The sequence below is a fragment of the Oncorhynchus nerka genome, unplaced genomic scaffold (genome assembly GCF_034236695.1).
Source record: "Oncorhynchus nerka isolate Pitt River unplaced genomic scaffold, Oner_Uvic_2.0 unplaced_scaffold_728, whole genome shotgun sequence".
In the NCBI taxonomy this organism is placed as follows: Eukaryota; Metazoa; Chordata; class Actinopteri; order Salmoniformes; family Salmonidae; genus Oncorhynchus; species Oncorhynchus nerka.
This window is the reverse complement of record NW_027040462.1, coordinates 249,740-257,902: the sequence shown is the minus strand read 5'-3', so window position 1 is coordinate 257,902 and position 8,163 is coordinate 249,740.

The window sequence follows — 8,163 nt, the reverse complement described above, 5'->3', positions numbered from 1 at the left end:
CCAACCAAGCCTGCTTTCTTTCCTAACAGAGTCCCTCCCCAACCAAGCCTGCTTTCTTTCCCAACAGAGTCCCTACCCAACCAAGCCTGCTTTCTTTCCCAACAGAGTCCCTCCCCAACCAAGCCTGCTTTCTTTCCCAACAGAGTCCCTCCCCAACCAAGCCTGCTTTCTTTCCTAACAGAGTCCCTACCCAACCAAGCCTGCTCCCCAACAGAGTCCCCCCAACCAAGCCTGCTTTCTTTCCCAACAGAGTCCCTACCCAACCAAGCCTGCTTTCTTTCCCAACAGAGTCCCTACCCAACCAAGCCTGTGTTACTCTTTAACTGTCCAGGATCGGTGTGAATTTTCCGCAATATATTCAGCCATCGTAAACCTCCGCCTTAGGTCTTAGGCTGACATTATTTATTAGTTTTTATCATCACCATTAGCTTTTTCAGAAGCAGCAGCTACTCTTCCTGGGGTCCACAGAAAACATGAAACACGATAAGTCACAAAACACTGATACACTGATAGACAAGGACAGTCATATGTGACCGAACGGCTTGATTAGGTCTTGCGTAGCAACATTTGAAATTGTGTTTTTTTAATCAAATAAAAAAACTTTGGATAGAAGTAGAGACTCAGAGCTATAAAATGGTATATGTGTCACGCCCTGATCTGTTTCACCTGTCTTTGTGCTTGTCTTCACATTGTCACTTCACACGGCCTGCACTTGATTCCTGATAATATCCTGATTTATTATATGTATTATATACAATATTCCTGATAATATCATACACTGAGGTTGAGGAACATTGGGGAAGTAATTCTGCTTTGAAAGTTGATGAACTCTTAATCTCACTTTTGAGAAAATGGCCCTTGAATGTTTTGGTTCACCTACTGGAGAGATCTTCTTTGTCTCCACCCCCATTCATCATTGTTCACACCCTCTTAAGCCTTAGCCCCGCCCATCTCCTTAAGGATTCACATGTGAGGCCATGTATTAAACAAGGCTAAAGGCTGGTTTATACTATGGGTGTAAATTTAATCTGCAGTGCCAGAGTGTGCTCTGGGCGTTTGTAAACTCAGAGCGTTGTCAGTTTGTAAACGCAGAGCGTTGTCAGTTTGTAAACGCAGAGCGTTGTCAGTTTGTAAACTCAGAGCGTTGTCAGTTTGTAAACGCAGAGCGTTGTCAGTTTGTAAACTCAGAGCGTTGTCAGTTTGTAAACGCAGAGCGTTGTCAGTTTGTAAACGCAGAGCGTTGTCAGTTTGTAAACTCAGAGCGTTGTCAGTTTGTCCGTTTGTAAACTCAGTGTGTTGTCAGTTTGTAAACTCAGAGCGTTGTCAGTTTGTAAACTCAGAGCGTTGTCAGTTTGTAAACGCAGAGCGTTGTCAGTTTGTAAACTCAGAGCGTTGTCAGTTTGTCAGTTTGTAAACTCAGTGTGTTGTCAGTTTGTAAACTCAGAGCGTTGTCAGTTTGTAAACACAGAGCGTTGTCAGTTTGTAAACTCAGAGTGTTGTCAGTTTCTAAACTCAGAGCGTTGTCAGATTGTCCGTTTGTAAACTCAGTGTGTTGTCAAATTGTAAACTCGGTGTGTTGTCAGATTGTAAACTCAGTGTGTTGTCAGATTGTAAACTCGGTGTGTTGTCAGATTGTAAACTCGGTGTGTTGTCAGATTGTAAACTCAGTGTGTTGTCAGATTGTCTGTTTGTAAACTCAGTGTGTTGTCAGATTGTAAACTCGGTGTGTTGTCAGATTGTAAACTCAGTGTGTTGTCAGATTGTCTGTTTGTAAACTCAGTGTGTTGTCAGATTGTAAACTCGGTGTGTTGTCAGATTGTAAACTCAGTGTGTTGTCAGAATGTCTGTTTGTAAACTCAGTGTGTTGTCAGATTGTAAACTCGGTGTGTTGTCAGATTGTAAACTCAGTGTGTTGTCAGATTGTCTGTTTGTAAACTCAGTGTGTTGTCAGATTGTCAGTTTGTAAACTCAGAGTGTTGTCAGATTGTCCGTTTGTACATTCAGAGCGTTTTTACTTTTCGGAGCGTTCAGAGCGCACACTGGACGATCTGGCCGAGGAGTAGGGTTGTTCTGACCTCACAACGACAGTCATGCACCCAAGCTAACTGGTTAATGTTGGCTGGCTTGCTAGCTACTTCCAGTACAATTGAGCAAACACCTCACTCTGACCATTTTACTCGCCCTAGCAGAGCTGGTTAGGCTGTTTTCATGTTATCCAAAGTGGAGACTGCAACTGTTCTGCTGGCAACAATTTAATTACGCTTTTTAGCCAACGTTTACTGACACCGGCAATATTCATCGGTGTTTGTAAATTCGTCAGTGAGCTTTGGCACACAGACGAGAGTGCTCTGAAATCAGAGTAGATATCCAGAACTCAGAGCGTTGTCAGTTTGTAAACTCAGAGCGTTGTCAGTTTGTAAACTCAGAGCGTTGTCAGTTTGTCCGTTTGTAAACTCAGTGTGTTGTCAGAATGTCTGTTTGTAAACTCAGTGTGTTGTCAGATTGTAAACTCGGTGTGTTGTCAGATTGTAAACTCAGTGTGTTGTCAGTTTGTCCGTTTGTAAACTCAGTGTGTTGTCAGTTTGTAAACTCAGTGTGTTGTCAGAATGTCTGTTTGTAAACTCAGAGCGTTGTCAGTTTGTAAACGCAGAGCGTTGTCCGTTTGTAAACTCAGAGCGTTGTCAGTTTGTCCGTTTGTAAACTCAGAGCGTTGTCAGTTTGTAAACTCAGAGCGTTGTCAGTTTGTAAACTCAGAGCGTTGTCAGTTTGTAAACTCAGAGCGTTGTCAGTTTGTAAACGCAGAGCGTTGTCAGTTTGTAAACGCAGAGCGTTGTCAGTTTGTAAACTCAGAGCGTTGTCAGTTTGTAAACGCAGAGCATTGTCAGTTTGTAAACTCAGAGCGTTGTCAGTTTGTCCGTTTGTAAACTCAGTGTGTTGTCAGTTTGTAAACTCAGAGCGTTGTCAGTTTGTAAACACAGAGCGTTGTCAGTTTGTCCGTTTGTAAACTCAGTGTGTTGTCAGATTGTCTGTTTGTAAACTCAGTGTGTTGTCAGATTGTAAACTCGGTGTGTTGTCAGATTGTCTGTTTGTAAACTCAGAGTGTTGTCAGATTGTCAGTTTGTAAACTCAGAGTGTTGTCAGATTGTAAACTCAGTGTGTTGTCAGATTGTCTGTTTGTAAACTCAGTGTGTTGTCAGATTGTAAACTCGGTGTGTTGTCAGATTGTCAGATTGTAAACTCAGTGTGTTGTCAGATTGTCTGTTTGTAAACTCAGAGTGTTGTCAGATTGTCAGTTTGTAAACTCAGAGTGTTGTCAGATTGTCCGTTTGTAAACTCAGAGTGTTGTCAGATTGTCAGTTTGTAAACTCAGTGTGTTGTCAAATTGTAAACTCGGTGTGTTGTCAGATTGTAAACTCGGTGTGTTGTCAGATTGTAAACTCGGTGTGTTGTCAGATTGTAAACTCAGTGTGTTGTCAGATTGTCTGTTTGTAAACTCAGTGTGTTGTCAGATTGTAAACTCGGTGTGTTGTCAGATTGTAAACTCAGTGTGTTGTCAGATTGTCTGTTTGTAAACTCAGTGTGTTGTCAGATTGTAAACTCAGTGTGTTGTCAGATTGTCTGTTTGTAAGCTCAGTGTGTTGTCAGATTGTCAGTTTGTAAACTCAGAGTGTTGTCAGATTGTCCGTTTGTACATTCAGAGCGTTTTCGCACTCGGAGCGTTCAGAGCGCACACTGGACGCTCTGGCCGAGGAGTAGGGTTGTTCTGACCTCACAACGACAGTCATGCACCCAAGCTAACTGGTTAATGTTGGCTGGCTTGCTAGCTACTTCCAGTACAATTGAGCAAACACCTCACTCTGACCATTTTACTCGCCCTAGCAGAGCTGGTTAGGCTGTTTTCATGTTATCCAAAGTGGAGACTGCAACTGTTCTGCTGGCAACAATTTAATTACGCTTTTTAGCCAACGTTTACTGACACCGGCAATATTCATCGGTGTTTGTAAATTCGTCAGTGAGCTTTGGCACACAGACGAGAGTGCTCTGAAATCAGAGTAGATATCCAGAGCGAATTTTACCAGCTACGTCTATCGACAGTTGTCGCAGTGACATCATGAACATTCTATTGAAATGGTTACTTACGTAGTGGGGTCTTTTGTGTTTCGACACGTAGATAGCTAGCTAGCTAAACAATGAACCACGATCCCAACTCATAACGTTACTACCCTGCATGAATCTGCAGATAGCTAGCTAGCTAAACAATGAACCACGATCCCAACTCATAACGTTACTACCCTGCATGAATCTGCAGATAGCTAGCTAGCTAAACAATGAACCACGATCCCAACTCATAACGTTACTACCCTGCATGAATCTGCAGGTAGCTAGCTAGCTAAACAATGAACCACGATCCCAACTCATAACGTTACTACCCTGCATGAATCTGCAGATAGATAGCTAGCTAAACAATGAACCACGATCCCAACTCATAACATTACTACCCTGCATGAATCTGCAGATAGCTAGCTAGCTAAACAATGAACTACTTCATCCCAACTCATAACGCCACTACCCTGCATGAATCTGCAGATTAGCTAGCTAGCTAAACAATGAACCCACGATCCCAACTCATAACGTTACTACCCTGCATGAATCTGCAGGTAGCTAGCTAGCCAAACAATGAACCACGATCCCAACTCATAACATCTACCCTGCATGAATCTGTTAGCTAGTTAGCTGCAATGAACTCTCCCAACTCATAACTACTACCCTGCATGCATTCGCAGGTAGCTAGCTAGCTGAACAATGAACCACGATCCCAACTCATAACATTACTACCCTGCATGAATCTGCAGGTAGCTAGCTAGCTAAACAAATGAACCATCCCAACTCATAACGTTGGCCCTGCATGAATCTGGGTAGCTAGCTAGCTAAACAATGAACCACGATCCAACTAAACAACTCCTGCAGTTTGAATTTGCAGGTAGCTAGCTAGAAACAATGAACCACTTCATCCCAACTCACATCGTTACTACCCTGCATTAATCTGCAGGTAGCTAGCTAGCTAAACAATGAACCACGATCCCAACTCATAACGTTACTACCTGCATGAATCTGCAGGTAGCTAGCTAGCTAAACAATGAACCACGATCCCAACTCATAACGTTACTACCTGCATGCATCTGCAGGTAGCTAACCAACCAGGTTCAACGTTAGCTAGTTCATTAGACTATATTTTATTTCTGTTTTTGCTATTTGCTGAGACGGGCTCCATCAAGATTGAGAAGTGGTTTACCCACACATCTCTCTTTGGACAGATAATTCTTCGTGTTGTTGTTTGTTTAGTGTTTTCCAATTTTCCCAGAAGTGGTTAGAGTCTATGGATTCTTCAATTACATTGAGCTGATTTCTGACATGCTGTTCCTTCTTTTTCCGTGGGTGTTTTCTGTATTGTTTTAATGATTCACCATAGAAGGTGCAGGATCAAGTTTTCTGGCCCTGTTTGGGTTGGGCAGGTTTCTCAATTTTCTGTCTTAGGTTTTTGCATTATTCATCAAACCATTTTTCATTGTTGTTCATTTTCTTATTTTCCTGTTTGACATTTTTTTTTGATAGGGAAGCTGAGAGGTCAAATATACTGTTTAGGTTTCTACTGTAGTGAAGTTTACACCTTCACTATTACAGTGAAACATTTTGTCAGAAGTTGTCTAAAAGGGATTGAATTTATCTCTCTCCCTCCCTCTCCCTCTCCCTCCCCTCTCTTCTTCCTCTCCTTCCCTCTCTCCCCGCCTTCTCCCCTCTATCTCTCCCTCCCTCCCTCTTGCCTCTCTCTCTCCCGCTATCTTTCTCTACCCCCTCTCTCTCTCCCTCTCTCTCCCTCTCCTCTCTCCCTCCCTGTCTCCCCCTCTCCCCTCTCTCCCTCCCTCTCTGTCTTCCTCCCCCTCTATCGCTTCTCCCTCTCCCTCCCACCCTTCCCTCTCTATCCTCCTCCTCCCCTCTTCTCCCCTCTCTCCCTCCCCGCTTCACCCTCTCTCTCCTCCCTCTCTCTTCCTCTCTAGTGCCCTATGCCGTCTCCAACCTGAAGCTAGAGAACAATAACACCCAGGACAGTTTGAGGGCATCATGGAGTCAACCCCAGGGTGATGTGGACTCTATAGTGGTGACCCTGTCCTCGTCTGGAACCACCCCTCTGGAGAAGACCCTGTCATCTGACACCACAGCGCCCACTTCCACCAGCTGACACCTCGGACGGACCTATCAGGTTTCTGTCGCCACCAAGAGCGGAGAGCTCTCAACCAATCAACTGCCTCGGCGGCTAACACAGGTGACAGTAGGCAACCAGGAAAACATCATGTAGACCAGGACAAACTCTGTCGTGGGTCAGGAAAACGTCTTGTAAACCAGGACAAACTCTGTGTCGTGGTCAGGAAAACATAATGTAGACCAGGACAAACTCTGTGTCGTGGTCAGGAAACATCATGTAGACCAGGACAAACTCTGTGTTGTGGCAGGAAAACGTCTTGTCTCTGGTCCAACATGCTAACAATTAGTGTTCTCAGAAAAACACACTGAAGCCTTTAGTTTGTTGAGAGGAACACTCTTCCTGAAGAGGGCCTCTGCTATTAAAGCCAAGAGGATAAAGGAGGGGTGAGATGCGTAATTTCCTCAAGTGGGACTGTTTCATTTAAACACTCTGTTATTATGGGTTCAGCAAGAGCTCGTTGAGTGTCTCGATGATGTCTAAGATCATAACTATGTGATTACTATTCATGGATTAATCAAGTGGAATTAGAATTAGTCCATTGTGTTGTCGTGTTAAGGCGCCTGCATACTTCCCAGCAAAAACAGTTTAGAAGAGTTCCTTCATTTATTATGATGACATTTGGTGATGTTTTGTTTCTTAGGTGAGGGGACTTTGTTTTTAGGTGAGGGTTTTGTTTTTAGATGAGGTTTGTTTTTTAGGTGAGGGGTTTTGTTTTTAATAAGGGACGTTGTTTTTTTTTAGGTGAGGGTTTTGTTTTTAGGTGAGGGGTTTGTTCTTAGGTGAAGGATTTGTTCTTAGTGAAGGATTTGTTCTTTAGGTGGAAGGATTTGTTCTTAGGTGAGGGATTTGTTCTTAGGTGAAGGATTTGTTCTTATGTGAGGGATTTGTTCTTAGGTGAGGGGTTTTGTTCTTAGGTGAAGGATTTGTTCTTAGGTGAAGGATTTGTTCTTAGGGAGGGATTTGTTCTTAGGTGAGGGGTTTGTTCTTAGGTGAAGGATTTGTTCTTATGTGAGGGATTTGTTCTTAGGTGAGGGTTTTGTTCTTAGGTGAGGGTTTGTTCTTATGTGAGGGATTTGTTCTTAGGTGAGGGTTTTGTTCTCAGGTGAGGTTTTGTTTTTAGGTGAGGGTTTTGTTCTCAGGTGAGGGGTTTGTTCTTAGGTGAGGGTTTGTTCTTATGTGAGGGTTTTGTTCTCAGGTGAGGGGTTTGTTCTCAGGTGAGGGTTTTGTTCTCAGGTGAGGGGTTTGTTCTCAGGTGAGGGTTTTTGTTCTTAGGTGAGGGTTTTGTTCTCAGGTGAGTGGTTTTGTTCTTAGGTGAGGGCTTTTGTTCTTAGGCGAGGTTTGTTCTCAGGTGAGGTTTTGTTCTCAGGTGAGGTTTGATCTTAGGTGAGGGTTTTCAGGTGTTTGGCACCACATGTTTTGTTCTGGAGGACGACGACGAGTTATGGACTTTCACTATCGACGCGGCTCCAGAACAAACATGTGGTGCTAAAACACCTGAAAACCCTGGTGATTGGTCAACAGCAGGGATTCTTCAATAAAGTCTTTGTTGTCATTCAAAGATAATTATTTTAGATTATTTAGACTATATACAGCGTCTCAAATGGACAAACAGGTACTGTACTTCTCAAGGAAAGTCAGAGACCTTTTAACCAAAGGTTTTTTAAGGGGATTATGCGAGGCAGGTTTGTTCGGAAAGGCGCCAGCCCAACTGAAGCATGCTGACGCCTTAAGGGTTCTTACTTCCTGCCTTTTTTGAGAGCTGCTAATGAATGAACAACATGAAATACTCCAGACTGTGCCTTTAACTGGTCTTTCTTCTTCTCTCCCGTCCCAGTCCCAGGTGGTAAAGTGTCCCAACTCTCTATGGAGGCGCTGGATGACTCCCAACTCTCTTGAAGGCG